We start from the raw sequence: 17,144 nt of genomic DNA on the forward strand, positions 1-17,144 counted from the left end.
CAAAAAAAAAATCTTTTGTTTTCATGTAAATTTTATCATCTCTGATTTCTTCTACACTACTCCTTATTCTATTTAAAACATTTTTTAGTAGCCTCAACATTATCTGGATTTATTTATTTTCTGTATTCTGACCAAAGTCTTCCCATAACTTTTCATTTTCTAGAATATCTTCAATTTTCATGTCACTTATCACTGATTTCTTTGACATTACTCTTTTCTCCATTTCTAAGCTCTTTCAATAGCCTCCAGAATATTATGTCTGGATTTATCAAGCTTCATGATATTTATTTTCCATATTCCTTACCAAAGTCTTAATAACATAACTTTTATCAAACTACTCTTACATATTGTTTTGCTTTCTTACTTCTGTTTTTACATATTACTCTGTTCTCTCAGAGCACATACTATCTTCAGTTTTCTATAATTTGGTTGGAACATTCATTGCATAGGACTGCCTTTTAATTTAATTTCCAGGAAATGAAATTCTGATTTTTCTATCCTTACAACTAACTTTATTACATACCTCTGCTTCATTTATGTAATCAACGTTTTCTTCAGTCTGTCTGCGACTGCATTTCAAAGGTTTAGTTCTTGTTTTCAAACTGATTTTTTCCTGAATTATATTTGAGTCTGCAGTTCACTGCTGCAATCAGATTCTCTTTGATTTTTTTTTTAACTTATATATTTTTCTTTTCAATATGATATTCAGTTTTTTCCAACTCAACACTTTATATTTCAAATCTTATGTATACTGTTGAACTGGTGTGAAGATATTGCTTTCAAGTAATATAATCATTGACTGTAGTAGAGTCTGAACATAACATCACTATCCTTCATAATGTAATCTATATAGATGTTACTTTTCATTTGTGGAAGAAGTGTATATACGTCTTTCATTTCCAACTGTTCACTGATCTTAATTAATTTACAACTATAATATAATCTGAACAAATAGAGCTGAGTATAATACCTTTTGATATGAAATTTTAATGTCACTTTCTTTCATAATACGATCCATATAGATGACAAGACATGTTTAGTATTGCTTCATCTCTGATTTTTGCCTGAAACTATCTTTGTATACATCTTTCATTTCTAACTACTAATACAGTTTTAAGTATGGAATATATGCTATTCTCAGTTCTTCTGTATAATGGCTCAGTTACCTGAGCCATTATACAGAAGAACTGAGAAGCCTTTGTCTTCAACTGAGAAGCCTTTAGAAAGGCTTCTCAGTTGAAGACAAGTTAGTCAGTTTCACTGATTCCTTTTGTCTCCTGGAAACTTGGATTTTTCACTCTGAACTGTCTAGTTTGTTTTGACATAACATTGCCCTCATAGCCATAGTTGTGAGGACTGTATTTTCATACACCAACCTGATCTACAAAATTTAAATATTCCTATTGTAAAGTCAAAAAAAGAAAGAAAGAGCATGTGCAAATGATGTGAAACATCTCTGTAGAATTTAATTTTTGTGAAAGAAAAAAAATAATTCTATTTTCTTAATGTAATTTATTAGCTTTCAATTTCAGGAATACAAGATACAGTTGAATTTGTGTTAACTAAAATATGAGACCTGTGATTGCAAATTATGTAATCTGCTGGAAAACTGTCTATGGAAGACCACATCTCATTGTTGCTATAGTAGGATTGGTGTTCATAGTGAAATTGAATTTTTTTTTTTTTTTTTAGAAACTCAACAAGGGCATGTGAATTTGGATCATGCAAATCAACATTGAAGTTGCCGTTTACAGTCACTGGTATTTGATAATGTTTCCTCAGCAGCATAGCAACGTTGCTGAAGTCAGAAAAACAAAGTGAATAAAATCTATAATATCTTTATTTGAATAGTTTGGAGAAATGTATATGACTGTGTTAGGATAATAGCATGTGTATTAATGTTCTTGTATCAGTTGCTTTAGACACAGTGATGTAAACCAATGGCTGCTTGTGGTTTTTTTCATATTCATTCATGCAACCAAATTGAAAGTTCCTCTTTGAGATTTATGAAGGTCATGGCACATGCTGGAATTAGGGGAAAGTGATTCCTTTTAGCCAAAATTGCTTGTTGTTATTCAAAAACACACTGGCTCTGCAGCATCTGATTGGAAGTGCATAACCAACGTTATGCAACTAGGCACCTTTGGCTAGGGAGGTGACTCAACACTTGGAAATTTGATCCAGATTTGTTTAATATTGACCCAATTCATTAATCCATCATAAATGTATTATTGGTGATGAGAACCGCACAGTTAGCCTGGTGGCTTTGCTCTGTGCAACCATATGCCTGGGGAAGGAGTGTCCTAGGTTCGATTCCTGTCGACAATGTGAGGAGCTTAAGGATCTTCCTCAGCCATAGCCAAGTTAGCCAGTCTTGGGAGTTTATGTAGGGTTTTTCATCTCGCAAACAGGCAAACCAGCCCTGTGAACACACACAAATTACAGTCAAGAATACCATCCTTACGGGATGCGGCAGAGGAGTGGCGAGCCAGCTGCATTAATATATGCCAGTAAACCCCCCTCATTAGAAGGGGACTCAATCCGTCCTTGGACGGACAAGTAAATTGATGGATGGGTGATGAGATATGGTTTGCCAACAACCAAGGGAATTTCATAGGATATACCTCCAGTGCCAGACATTTTATGAAGAGCAAATAGCCTTTCATTTTTGCACCTGATGAATATGTCTTGAGTAACTGAAGTCAACTTGTCTTCTGTTAACTACCAAGTTATTATAACAATTTACAGAATGATTGCAAAGGAATAGTCTTATACCACTGGGACAAATTCTATCAGTTTTTGTCTATTCTATCTCGAAATACGATTCAGTCAGTTTTCTTTCCAAATCTTCTTTGTTTTAGAGGCATTTAATCAAGCCTTGTAAGCTCTTGTTTTTGTTTCACAGTTTCAAAACTGTTTTGCTTACCTGGAATGAAAATAAAAAAAAAAAATCTCTACACTTGGAATTTTTCAAAATAGGCATGTTTCACAAAATGAGGTGAGACCAGCTAGTTGTTTCACACCGAAGCAGTACCAGACAGAGACTAATATATGCTGTCACACAACTGACTGTAGTAGCAGGTGATGATGTAGTTACTTCCACCATCTGATTTTGGCATGCTGCAAGTTTGCTCAGTGTGTGTGTGTGTGTGTGTGGAGGGGGAGGGGGTGTACATGTTTCACATAAAATATCGTTTACTCATGCCAGCACACTCATATTTTTCTTTTCATATTTCCTTCATGTCTTCTCTGAATGGTGGCAGTGTTTATTTGCATTGGGAGGTATTGTCTCCGTTCATTACTTGGGCAGCACACAGAGCTAACTGCTGTAATGCAATGCATTTTCATTGTTCTGATCCTTTGCACCTGTGTTCATGCAAGTTGTACAGTTAACTTACTAGAACATCTCTCTGATTATCTATATTATTATTCTACAGAGTAAATTCCCTCTTTTTATGGTCCATTGTATGTGAATCATTAGTTGAACAAAAACGATTTGTATTTTTGGTTTTCATTTTGTTGAGATATTTGTAGTAATTATCTTAAACCTATGTTTTATTAGTAATTGTGTTATAATCATGTGTTGTGAACTTCATGAAATTTATGAGAAGAAATTAAATTTGGTATAGATGAATATAGCGTTTATATATGTATATACTTTTAGTGTTTATATATATATATATATATATATATATATATAATACAGTGTTTATATAGCATTTATATATAATTAACGGTTACTTTAGTAGTTCCTCGGCAGTAAGGAATGATAGCGGATTCAACTACAATCACAAATGGCATCACCAAGTCCTCCGCCATTTAAGAACACTATTATAAGTAATATAATAAGGGACATTGTGGCATGCGGTGCTTGCAGCATGTGTGTCTTGGGAGTTGGATATGTGGCTGGTGAAAGTGGGGGGGGAGTGTGTACATGCGCAAAATGCAGGCAGTGGAAGGAAATAAATGATTTACATATATCAATAACTGACCTATTTGAACCAGGAACAGTAAATGAATATCAGAAGATGAGTAGTGTGATAGGAGAGAATGAAGAGAAAAATATTATTATTATTCGGGCAACTCCAAAGAGTCGACAGACTCATCGAGGGAGGCCCTAACATCATGTCAAGAACAACTATTCAACATTCACACAGTATCTATCGTACCTTGCCTTGAACTCATTCACGGTCGTAGCACCCACGACAGACTCTGTAAGCTTATTCCACTCGTTCACCACTCTCCAAGTAAAAAACCTAGCTCTAACTCCCATGTCAACCACACTCTTGCCCAGCTTCCATGCATGGCCCGTAGTCCTCCCACCACCAATCCTATTCTCCAAAATATCTTCTGGATTAATCTTATAGAAACCCTTCAGTAATTTGAATGTCTCAATCATATCACCCCCTTTCTGCCTATCGACCAATTTTTGCAACCCACAAATCTTCAACCTGTTCTCATAGGGTTCATTCAACAGACCTGCTATCATCTTGGTCACTTGTCTGTGGATCCTCTCCACCTCCTCCCCATCAAGAAGAAACCCTGGTGCTCATATCTGGGCACAGTAGTCTAGTGGGGTCTTATCAAGGCACGATACAGAGGAACAATAACTTGTTTGTCTCTGCTTGTTAAAGTACAGAAGCCAAGTGATTTGATGAGCTGATTTAGCCACTTTTGCAATGTGCCCCCTAAACTTCAATTCCCTATCCACCAACACTCCCTAGTCCCTGGCCTCATCAATCTCCTGGAGTACGGTTCCACCAATGTAATATACTGCTACTATTCTTTTCACCCCAAAATGCATAACCTTACACTTTCCCACATTAAATTGACATCCATTTTCCCTAGCCCAGTCCTCCAAACTATCCAAATCATCCTGTAAAATTTTGATATCCTGTGCACTCACAATTGCTCTACCCAACTTTACATGATCAGCAAACGAGTGAACACTTCCTCTCAAATCCTTTCCTATATCATTGATGAACAAATTGAAAAGTAGTGATCCAAGAACAGAGCCCTGCGGCACACCACTAGTCACAAGCTGTCTTTTGGACTCAACTGCTGAATAAACCACTCTGTGGTATCTCTCCATCAACCACCCTCCTATCCGTCTCACCAACCCTATATCCATCCCCCATCTGCTCCAGTTTACTGATTAGAGTTCTATGTGGTATCCTGTCAAAAGCATTTGCAAGGTCTAGTAGAATCACTGTAAACCCATTACCTTTATCCAGTTTAGCCGTCACTGTGTTATAAAATGTGAGCAAGTTACTGAGGCATGATCTACCCTTCACAAAACCATGTTATCCCCCATACAATATCCCATTTTCATCTATCCAATCCTGTATTCTTTTCTTGACTAATTTCTCCAAGACCTTGACAACGATTCCTGATATGCTAATCAGTCAGTAATTTACAACAACAGTCTTGGAACCTCCTTTATGCAGTGGAACAATTTTCCCCTCTTTCCACCCCCTCGGGACTAACCCAGACCCGAGACTCAAATTTAACAAAATGGTCAAGGTTATACCATCCAATCCCACAGATGTATTGACATTGAGGTTATGCAATAGACTACTCACCTCCACTTCATTCACCACAATTCCCGTATAATCTACTGGTTTATTCGTTTCTGCAATGTCACCACCTGGATGATATATACTTGCAAAGTGCTCACTCAGTAACTCAACTATATCAACTGATTCAGTTACCTCCCTACCATCGGCATTCTTTAAAATCATTCTGCCATATACAGTTTTTGTTTTACTTGCAACATATCGAAAAAACTGTTTAGGATTCTCTTTAACCTGCATGGCCAATGTTCTTTCGTAATCCTTTTTTGCTTTTCTTACCACACTCGTTACCTTTCTGGCCTGCGCTTTATACCGTTCATGTGCCTGCCAGTCACCATTCTCCTTAAATTCCCTCCATAGTTGTTTCTTTTTTTGCAGCTCAAGCTTAATGGTGTTATTCATCCATTTAACCCCTACTTGATTTATTATTCGGACTCTAGGTATACAGTCAGCCATTTCTTCATGCAAACACTTCTTAACTGCCTCCCATGCACTATCAACTTCTAGCCCTTGCAGTTGTACATGCCATGGCACTGAACTAATCAAACTCCTAAGCTTGTCATACTTATCAGCCCGATAATTCCACATGTACCCTCTTAATTGTAAATTCCACACCTTTAGCCACCTCCTAAGTCAAGACCCTATGATCACTCTCATCAATTGGTGGCAATGTGGTCATATTTGTTACAGCCAAATCCTCAGATGCAATTACTAGGTCAAGCACTTTCTGATCCCTAATATTTTCCATTACATGCTGTCGCAGATAGTTATCCCTTAATAACCACATAAAATCCAATTCCTTCCTCCCGTGTGTCCTCTCCTCACTCCAATCAATGCAACCATAGTTGAAATCTCCCATAATAATTACCCTCCTTTCACTCATTTCTTCTATTTGCTTGTGCATACTGTCACCACCATCTTTTCCATCACTTGGTCTATAGCAGCACCCAGTTGTATATTTTGTTCTGCTAGCCACAATCTCACACCAAATGACTTCAATTGTGCTCTTTTCTCTATCCTGCTATTCAACTTCTATTCTCCTTGGCTGCAGCTCATCAGCTATCATCAACAATACTCCTCCCCCCATTTTATTCTCCCTGTCATTCCTGAACACACTATACCCATCTCATTCAGTCCCACTAGCTATATCATCTACATGCTGCCATGTTTCACTAATACCAATAACCTGTGGTCTGGAAGTGCCAATCATGGCCAAAAATTCTTCCTTCTTGTTTCTAATACTCCTAGCATTAGTGTACATGAATTTCTGACCCCCATTAGCCCCATCCCTACCTTGATGCTTTATACTAACTATCCCATTCTGATTTGTTGTCCTTATTCGCTCGGGCATATTATACTCATTCATACGCTCAACTGCCTTCCTAATTTCTGCATATCTACTCCCACCCCTTAATAAATCTAGTTTTCCTGATTCTCCACATCCACTTCATTCAACAACACTTTTTCAAGTCTCCTTACACCGAATCCATTCAAATGCAAGCCATCCATCTTATATAGATCCTTTTCCCCATCGAACTCACTCCACACGTCCACAAATTCCACACCACTTGTCATACATAACCCATGCATAAAGTCATTTGCAATTATGTCCCTCCTTTTAAACACTTCACTGTCATACCGTGGCAAAAGACTAATCATCCTAACTCTCTCACTCTTTTCTTTTGCTACCTCAAACAATTCATTCAGGTCCTCTATCATTTCCATTTTATCTCCTTTCAAATCATTTGTACCTGCCACAACAATCATTTCTTTCACCCTTTCCTTTTGCTCTCTAATAGACTCAGTTACGTCCTTGATGGTCGCACCAGGTTGGTATGATTTTGTCAAATCCTCTACTAACACACCTCGTACTAACGAATCCCCATACAGCATGCTCTCCTTCATTTTGTTTATGTTCACACTCATACTCTTATTTTTCCTATCATACTTTTTATTATTGACTGGTACACTCACTAGACTTTTGTTCATACACTCTAGCTGCCGCTTTGCTCTTTGTATCTCTCCGCTCAACAATGCGATCTCACTCATTGCATCTATCTCATCTTTTTTTATTTTCTGTTAAACCATTAATTTGCTCTGTATTATTACCATCATTCACACTTTCTACATTCACGCCTTCACAGTTCTCTGGTACAACCTCGCCATTTCTTGTCATATCACTATTTTCTTCATCCTGAAGTTTGACAAAAATATCACACTCATGACCTGAAATACACTTTAACTCATTTTCCTTACATTTTCTACACACGCTCACTCCTTTATTATCATCTAACCATACTCCAACTGCACGCTGCAAACCTTACATTTCGCATAAACATGAATATGAATACAAATATGAATAAGAAAATAATAGTCGATAGTGTGGAAGGCATGTGTGACTGTGAAAGTTTCGAAGATGGTTTGGGAGAATGAATTTCGATTAAGAATGACTGACTTGCAGAGAGAGAGATAGATGAGCTGAAAGAGGAGACGGAATGTCTTGTGAAGGAGATGAGAAGTATGAAAGATGAGATTAGGAGAATGGAAGAGATAAATGCAAGACGAATCAGAGTAGGGGAGAGAGAGTTTTTGGAATGATAGAAGAGGAGAGAATGGAAACAGTAGGAGAAAGGGAAGGAGTGTGAGAGAGAGGGTCAAGAGGAAACAGAAGAGAGGGAGTGAGAGAGAGTTATGGGAATGATAGAGGGAAGAATGGAAGTAGTCAGAGAGAGGAAATTGGAAGAATGTGAGGGAACCAGGGACAGAGTGATGCAAGGACAGCAGGTAAGTAGGGGAACACAGAGAGAAAGGGTTAGAGGAGAGAGAGAGATGCAGGTGAGCAATCAAGGAACAGTGTGGTTAGAGGTGTGATCTGTGGAGACTCTATGATCTCTGGTGTGCAAGATAGGATGCCAGAGGTGTGTTTGCCTGGAGGGATGATAGAAAATGTGGCTATGGCAATTAAGAGGGGTGAAAGAATGGATGAAATGATTGTGATAGCAGACACAAATGACTTGATAGGCAGTGTAAATTGGGCGGCGAGAAATCTGAGATTCTTGCTTGAAGTTGTGCAAAAGAAAACGCAGAGAGGGAAGATTGTGTGTGTGTGTGTGTGTGTTGCCCACGTATGATAGCAATGAACTGAGCAGAAGAGCGGCAATATTGAATTGAATAATAGCCAGAATGTGTGAGAAGAGAGGACTGGAATACATGGATGCTTGACGGGCATTTGAGGACAGAAGGGAACTGTATGCTAGAGACTGCTTGCATTTGAATGAAGAAGGATGAAGGCATCCGGAAAGATTGCTGTTTTCTGAACGAGTCAGTGTGTCAATGCAGGGAAACTAGAATTCCCAGGGTGGATGGTAGCAGGGTGGCCTCTTGTGGGAATGGGTGCTTGGGGAAAGGGGGGGGGGGACGACATCAGGTGACATTGAGCCCGGGGAGTGGTCAAGAGGGGACAATGATAGATATAGAAGCAGTGACCTTTTTTATGCTCTATATTAATGACAGGAGTATCCGAAATAAAAGAGATGAATTCGTGGCGCCGATAGCATCAACCTTGCCAAAGATTATTGGGATCTCTGAGACGTGGTTGAAGGAGGATGATATAATAACTGGAATTGAAGTGGCAGGGTAAAGCATTTTTCGGCAGGATAGGAAAGGAAAACATGAGCGGAACAGTATGGTGGAGTACTGTTTATGATAAGTGATGACTTGTGTCCTCTAGGAGTGGAGGCTTTGGAAGGCAGTGACACAAATAGTTTTGAAAGCATATGGTGTGAAGTAGAAGTGGCCAAGACAGGATATTTAGTGGAGTGTTGCTATAAACCAGGGAGCACAGAGGGTGGGGACCAGTAGATGTTTAGAGCTGCTGAAGATTCTTTGAATAATCTTTCATATTTAAACTTGCTGTGATGAATTATTTTTGTTTTCTTCCAACGAATTTTATGGTGGGTATCTAAGGCATGGTCTGCCAGCCCAGAGCGGCTGTACTGGTGAAACCGGATGTAGTCTTGGTGTTCTGAAATCCTGATATTTGTTGTTCTGCCTGTTTGGCCAAAGTAGGACAATTTGCAGCTGCAAGGGACCTGGTATACACCAGGTAGGTCTAGGGGAAGTGGTTGGTCTTTGGTAGAGCGGATAAGGGATGCCAACTTTTTATATGGTCTGTAACAGGAAGTAAGGTCATATTTTTTGAGGATATTGGTTATTTTCTCAGAGGTGCCCTGGATGTAGGGGATGGTGATAGACTTGGTGTAATCTTTATTGTGGAGGGGGGGAGGGGGGTTGTGGTTTACTGGTTTTAGTATTTTTTGGATTTTTTGGGGTTATAGCCATTGGCTAAGAAAGTGTTGAGGATGTGGTTTAGTTCAGTAGTTAGGGCCTTGTCATCTGAGCAGATTAATTTTGCCCTGTTATATAGTGTTTTTATAACCCCATATTGTTGTGAGGGGGGGGGGGGGGCTGCTGGTGAATGTATCTGCCAGTATGGGTGGGTTTTCTGTGAACAGAGAAAACCAAAGATCCATCCAGTTGGTGGGTGATTAAAGTGTCTAGGAAGGGGAGGGTGTTGTTTTCCTCTTTTTCTAAGGTGAACTGGACTATGGGGGTGTTGGTTGTTTAAGTGTGTTAGGAAGGAATGGAGTGTGTCTGAGCCATGTGGCCAAATAGCAAAAAACATTATCCACATAACAAAGCCAAATAGTGGGTTTTTGTGGGGAGGAGTTTAAGGCTTTCTCTTCAAATGTCTCCATAAAGAAATTGGCCAAGGGTGGGGGAAAGCGGTGAACCCATGGCTGTCCCCTCTTAGAGGGGACAGCCGTGGGTTCACCGCTTTCCTGGCAGATACATTCACCAGCAGTCCCCCCCCCTCACAACAATATGGGGTTATAAAAACACTATATAACAGGGCAAAATTAATCTGCTCAGATGACAAGGCCCTAACTACTGAACTAAACCACATCCTCAACACTTTCTTAGCCAATGGCTATAACCCCAAAAAATCCAAAAAATACTAAAACCAGTAAACCACAACCCCCCTCCCCCCCTCCACAATAAAGATTACACCAAGTCTATCACCATCCCCTACATCCAGGGCACCTCTGAGAAAATAACCAATATCCTCAAAAAATATGACCTTACTTCCTGTTACAGACCATATAAAAAGTTGGCATCCCTTATCTGCTCTACCAAAGACCAACCACTTCCCCTAGACCTACCTGGTGTATACCAGGTCCCTTGCAGCTGCAAATTGTCCTACTTTGGCCAAACAGGCAGAACAATAAATATCAGGATTTCAGAACACCAAGACTACATCCGGTTTCACCAGTACAGCCGCTCTGGGCTGGCAGACCATGCCTTAGATATCCACCATAAACTTCATTGGAAGAAAACAAAAATAATTCATCGCAGCAAGTTTAAATACGAAAGATTATTCAAAGAATCTTCAGCAGCTCTAAAAAAACGTTCCTAACCTCAACAAATTTGGGAGACTTACATTATGAGTTCAGCCCAACTGCCAAGACTACCAAATTAGCCCGCCAGAGGATACCATTAGGACTTTAGGAACAATACTAGTTTCTTGCTTTCTTCCTCATTTGCTTTGTGTTAGTGCCTGCATGCACATACCATATCTTTATGTTCCTGAAGATGGCAATGTGACGTTGCTGAAATATAGAAGTTATTCATTAAAGTTACCTTTAATTAATATACTTTATATGCGTTATTAATTCCGTAAACTAATTACCAGTTATGTCTGACCAACGTATAAGCCTTGCTACTAGAAAAATGCAGAGAAAAATGTAATAGAGCTTTCTGAAAAGCAACTAAGCAAGTCATGAGAAGACTTTAATAAGAATCTAAAATGTGAAGATCACAAAAGGTGGTAAACTGTTTGTCTTTCACAAAATTATGTTGCCCCTTTAAAGTATCATATTCCTGTCCACTCAGTCTGAATTTTGTCTTTTATCAACTTCTCCAATACCTTAACAAGGTACTACTTCTGAGATATTGTTTGGCCTGTTATTCACTTCTGTTTTGAATCCTCCTTTATGCAGAACTATTTTTCCATCTTTTCACTCCATTTTCATCTTCCTAGAACTGAGGCTTAAACAGTTTGGTCAGAGGAGGTACTAATTCCTTTACGCATTCAGAATACACCGATTGCTCTGCCATTTAATTCCACAGCCTTGTTTGCATTAAGGTTTTGCAATATTGTAAGCCCCTTCCATTCATCAACCTCTATTCTTCCCGTCTGGCAATGCAGTATCACCATCACCTGGATTGTGTGCACCCTTGCAAAATGATCACTCAGTAACTCAACTTTTTGGCTTGCTTCTATTATCTCTATAACATCAGCACATTTTCTTATCATCCTTCCATGGTCATTCTTCTTTTTACTTGCCACATAGCAAAATAACTCTTTAGGATTTCTTTGGGCCTCATCATCCAGCTTTTGGCCTTTCTTGTCTATACCTTGTACTGGTTATGGGCATGCTGATCACCATTTTCTTTTGTTTCTTCCACATTTTTTTTTTAAATTTTTTTAAAAATCTTTTTTTGCAACTCCTTAATGATGTTATTCACCTATTTAACTCCTACCTGATTTATCTTCTTGATTTGGGATGTGCAGTTTGATACTGCCATCTTCAAACACCCCTTAAGCACTTCCCATGCACCACCATGATCTCTCTCTTCCAAATTCTTATTCTATGGTATACTGCTGCAATTTGACTCCTCAGCTTGTCATGCTGTATAAGATTGCAAGAATTTGATGATACTAGGGATTTAGGCAGGACAGGATTGAAGTTCAGAGGACATATTGCAAAAGTGTGCAACATATATTAAATTATCACTTGGATATTATGAAACACTGACAAGCAGGAATAAGGAAGTTATTATCCCTATTTATAATATTCCCACATCTAGACTATGCACCTTTTGTTCATTTGGAAGTGGTAGAGAGGATTCAGAGGTGAGTGACCAAAATAGTTTGTGGAGAGCTCTCAATGAGGGTAGATTTAAGGTTTGAGTGTTACAAAATTTAGCTGATATAGAAACATAAGTTACTAAAGGGGTTTTATATAACAGATGCTAAAGAAATTCTCTTGGAAAGGCTTAGACGTTGGTTATGCATTTTCACTATATTATTTCAGGAAATTACAACGTACTAGGATATACATTAAAATAAATTTTAATATATTTCTATATTTCGGCAACGTCATGCTGCCATTTTCAAGAACTTAGGTACAAGATATATGCACGCAGGCACAGCAAAAACAATAAATGAGTAAGAAGAATGAAGCTATTATTTCTCCTAAAGTCCTGATGGTGCCCTCTAGTGGGCGATTGGGCTGAAGGTCTTCTGATGTAGGTTTCCCAAATTTGAGGAAGTCTCATGCAGCCAAATTTGTTGATGTTTGGCTCGTTTCTTAGGGCTGAAGCTGATTCTATGAAAAGCCTTTCATATCTGTATTTGCTACGGTGTATTATCCTGGCTTTTTTCCACCGTATTCTATGGCAGGTATCCAGAGCATGGTCAGCAAGACCAGAGTGGCTGTATTGGTGAAACTGGATGTAGTCCTTGTGTTCTGAAATTCTGATATTTGCTGTCCTGCCTCTTTGGCCGAAGTAGGACAGCTTACAGCTGCAAGGGACCTGGTACACACCAGGTAGGTCTGGGGGGGGGAGGTTGGTCTTTTGTTGAGCGGATAAGGGATGCCAATTTTTTATATGGTTTGTAACAAGAAGTTATGTTTTTTTAGGATTTTTGTGATTTTTTTCTGAGGTGCCTCGGATGTAAGGTATGGTGATGGATTTAGAGCAATCCTTGTTGTGAGGGGGGAGGATTGTGGTCTACTGGTTTTAATATTTTTTTTTGGGGGGGGGTGTAGCCATTGGCTGAGAACGTGTTGAGGATGTGGTTTCGTTCTGTGGTTAGGGCATCGTCATTCGAGCAGATAAGTTTAGCCCTGTTGTGTAGTGTCTTAATGACTCCATATTGTTGTGAGGGGGGGGTATTGTTGGTGAATGTATCTGCCTGTATGGGTGGGTTTTCTATATACTGAGAAAACCAAGGTTCCATCAGGCTGGCAGGTGACTAGTGTGTCTAAGAACGGAATGCAGTTGTTTTTTTCCTCTTCCAGGGTGAATTTGATTCTGGGGTGTTGGTTGTTTAAGTGTGTTAAGAAGGAGAGGAGTTCATCGGAGACATGTGGCCAAATAGCGAATACATCATCTACATAGCGAAGCCAAATGGTTGGTTTTTGTGGGGCAGAGTTCAAGGCTTGCTCTTCAAAAGTCTCCATATAAAAGTTGGCCAAGGGTGGGGAGAGTGGAGAACCCATGGCTGTCCCCTCTATTTGTTCCTTGCCAAACAAAATAGCCTGAGTTCATTGTGAACTGAAATAGGGCTGTGATATCGGGAGGAAATTTAGCTTGAATTAGCTCTAAGAATTCTTTGAGAGGGACATTCGTAAATAAGGAGGAGACATCAAAACTGACCATTATGTCAGTGTGTTTGACCATTATGTAAGGTTTTCTATGCTGGCTTTGAAGTGGGCTGAGTGTTTTATGTATGAAGGTGTGTTGCCAGTATAGTGTGAGAGAGCTTTGGCTAAATGTTTAGCTAGTTTGTATGTGGGGGAATCAATGCCATTCACTATGGAACGTAATGGCACATTTTCCTTGTGAATTTTTGGGAGTCCATAAATACGGGGGGATATGGAGTTATATGGTTTTAGTTTGTTGGTGATTTCCACAGGCCAAGAAGTGACCTTCTTAAGGAGCCTGTGGAGTTTTCTAATTTGTGAGTTGGTGGGATCGTATTCGATAGGGAGGTAAGTGACACGATCTAACAATGGAGATTTCAGCTTACCTGTGTAATCTTTTTGCAATCCGTATCATGAGGATATCATGATACGGATTGAACGCGGGATCTGACACCTCCCAAGTCACGTCGCCAACGATATTGGATTGGATGTAGCTTGTGTTCTGACCAAAGCCAAACCACCTAAAACCAACATGCCCAGTAAAGAAATTAAATCTCTATTAGAATTAAAGAAAAACAAGAAAATAATAATCACCAAAGCTGACAAAGGGAATGCCACAGAATTTTTTCTGAACCAAAAAGATTACACAGGTAAGCTGAAATCTCTATGGTTAGATCGTGCCACTTACCTCCCCTATCGAATACAATCCCACCAACTCACAAATTAGAAAACTCCACAGGCTCCTTAAGAAGGTCACTTCTTGGCCTGTGGAAATCACCAACAAACTAAAACCATATAACTCCATATCCCCCCCGTATTTATGGACTCCCAAAAATTCACAAGGAAAAGATGCCATTACGTCCTATAGTGGATGGCATTGATTCCCCCACATACAAACTAGCTAAACATTTGGCCAAAGCTCTCTCCCACTATACTGGCAACACACCTTCATACATAAAAAAAACTCAGCCCACTTCAAAGCCAGCATAGAAAACCTTACACTCAAACACACTGACATAATGGTCAGTTTTGGTGTCTCCTCCTTATTTACGAATGTCCCTCTCAAAGAATCCTTAGAGCTAATCCAAGCTAAATTTCCTCCCGATATCACAGCCCTATTTCAGTTCACAATGAACTCAGGCTATTTTGTTTGGCAAGGAAAATTCTACAAACAAATAGAGGGGACAGCCATGGGTTCTCCACTCTCCCCACCAAGGGTGGGGAGAGTGGAGAACCCATGGCTGTCTTTTATATGGAGACTTTTTTAAGGCCAACTTTTATATGGAGACTTTTGAAGAGCAAGCCTTGAACTCTGCCCCACAAAAACCAACCATTTGGCTTTGCTATGTAGATGATGTATTCGCTATTTGGCCACATGGCTCCGATGCACTCCTCTCCTTCTTAACACACTTAAACAACCAACACCCCAGAATCAAATTCACCCTGGAAGAGGAAAAAAACAACTGCATTCCGTTCTTAGACACACTAGTCACCTGCCAGCCTGATGGAACCTTGGTTTTCTCAGTATATAGAAAACCCACCCATACAGGCAGATACATTCACCAACAATCCCCCCCCCCCCTCACAACAATATGGAGTCATTAAGACACTACACAACAGGGCTAAACTTATCTGCTCGAATGACAATGCCCTAACCACAGAACGAAACCACATTCTCAACACGTTCTCAGCCAATGGCTACACCCCCCCCCCAAAAAAAAAATATTAAAACCAGTAAACCACAACCCTCCCCCTCACAACAAGGATTGCTCTAAATCCATCACCATATCTTACATCCGAGGCACCTCAGAAAAAAATCACAAAAATCCTAAAAAAACATAACTTCTTGTTACAAACCATATAAAAAATTGGCATCCCTTATCCGCTCAACAAAAGACCAACCTCCCTCCCCCCTAGACCTACCTGGTGTGTACCAGGTCCCTTGCAGCTGTAAGCTGTCCTACTTCGGCCAAACAGGCAGGACAGCAAATATCAGAATTTCAGAACACAAGGACTACATCCGGTTTCACCAATACAGCCACTCTGGTCTTGCTGACCATGCTCTGGATACCTGCCATAGAATACGGTGGAAAAAAGCCAGGATAATACACCGTAGCAAATACAGATATGAAAGGCTTTTCATAGAATCAGCTTCAGCCCTAAGAAACGAGCCAAACATCAACAAATTTGGCTGCATGAGACTTCCTCAAATTTGGGAAACCTACATCAGAAGACCTTCAGCCCAATCCCCCAATAATACCAACATCGCCCGCTAGAGGGCACCATCAGGACTTTAGGAGAAATAATAGCTTCATTCTTCTTACTCATTTATTGTTTTTGCTGTGCCTGCGTGCACGTATCTTGTACCTAAGTTCTTGAAAATGGCAGCGTGACGTTGCCGAAATATAGAAATATATTAAAATTTATTTTAATGTATATCCTAGTACGTTGTAATTTCCTGAAATAATATAGTGAAAGATGCTAAAGAAAATTTCCAATACATGACTAAACAGAAGAGAACAAAAGGTCATTTCTTGTTATTGTATAAGAGTATGGTTAAAATGAGTATAAGGGCAACATTTTTGTTTGGAGAGTGGGTAATGAGTGGAATTATTAATTGCCAGAGGTGGTCATGAGTGCTTTGTTGGTAAATACTTTAAGGAGAAGTATGGTAAGGGTTGCATCAATAATAGTCAGTGTGGACCTTCATGATAATCCTTTGAACATCTGGAGATGTTCATGCAATAATTTCTTTCTTCATAAGAATGGTTAATTAAATTTCTAAGTGTTTATTTCTGTTATTTCATGCTTTAGCTTTATCCTAAAGCAGTCATGTTATGATGTCATTCACTAGGCAAGTGACATTCTCAATGAACTCATACACATTATATTCTGAAGCATTGTTGTTGATTTGTATAGAATTAATACTGTACAAAGAGTGAAGTAATAATGCATTTAGAGAAAGAAGGAACCTAATTTTTTGGCTCTTGAGGAGGTGATATGCCAAGAAGAGATTGTTCAGAGGTTTAGGGTATTGTCAAAAGCAAAACTGGAAGAAATGTTTTTTTGCAGAAATAAA

At 39.3% G+C, this 17,144-nt stretch overlaps 1 protein-coding gene across 1 annotated transcript in view; it reads left to right on the top strand.

Annotated features, from left to right (window-relative positions):
* The window catches only part of LOC150106705 (membrane-associated progesterone receptor component 1-like), an 84,617-nt gene that overhangs the window by 12,814 nt on the left and 54,659 nt on the right, over positions 1–17,144 (top strand). The gene's annotated exons all lie outside the window — the stretch shown is intronic.

The sequence above is a fragment of the Typopeltis vanoorti genome, chromosome 5 (genome assembly GCF_054136105.1).
Source record: "Typopeltis vanoorti isolate ZY-2024b chromosome 5, IOZ_Tvanoo_1.0, whole genome shotgun sequence".
In the NCBI taxonomy this organism is placed as follows: domain Eukaryota; kingdom Metazoa; phylum Arthropoda; class Arachnida; order Uropygi; family Thelyphonidae; genus Typopeltis; species Typopeltis vanoorti.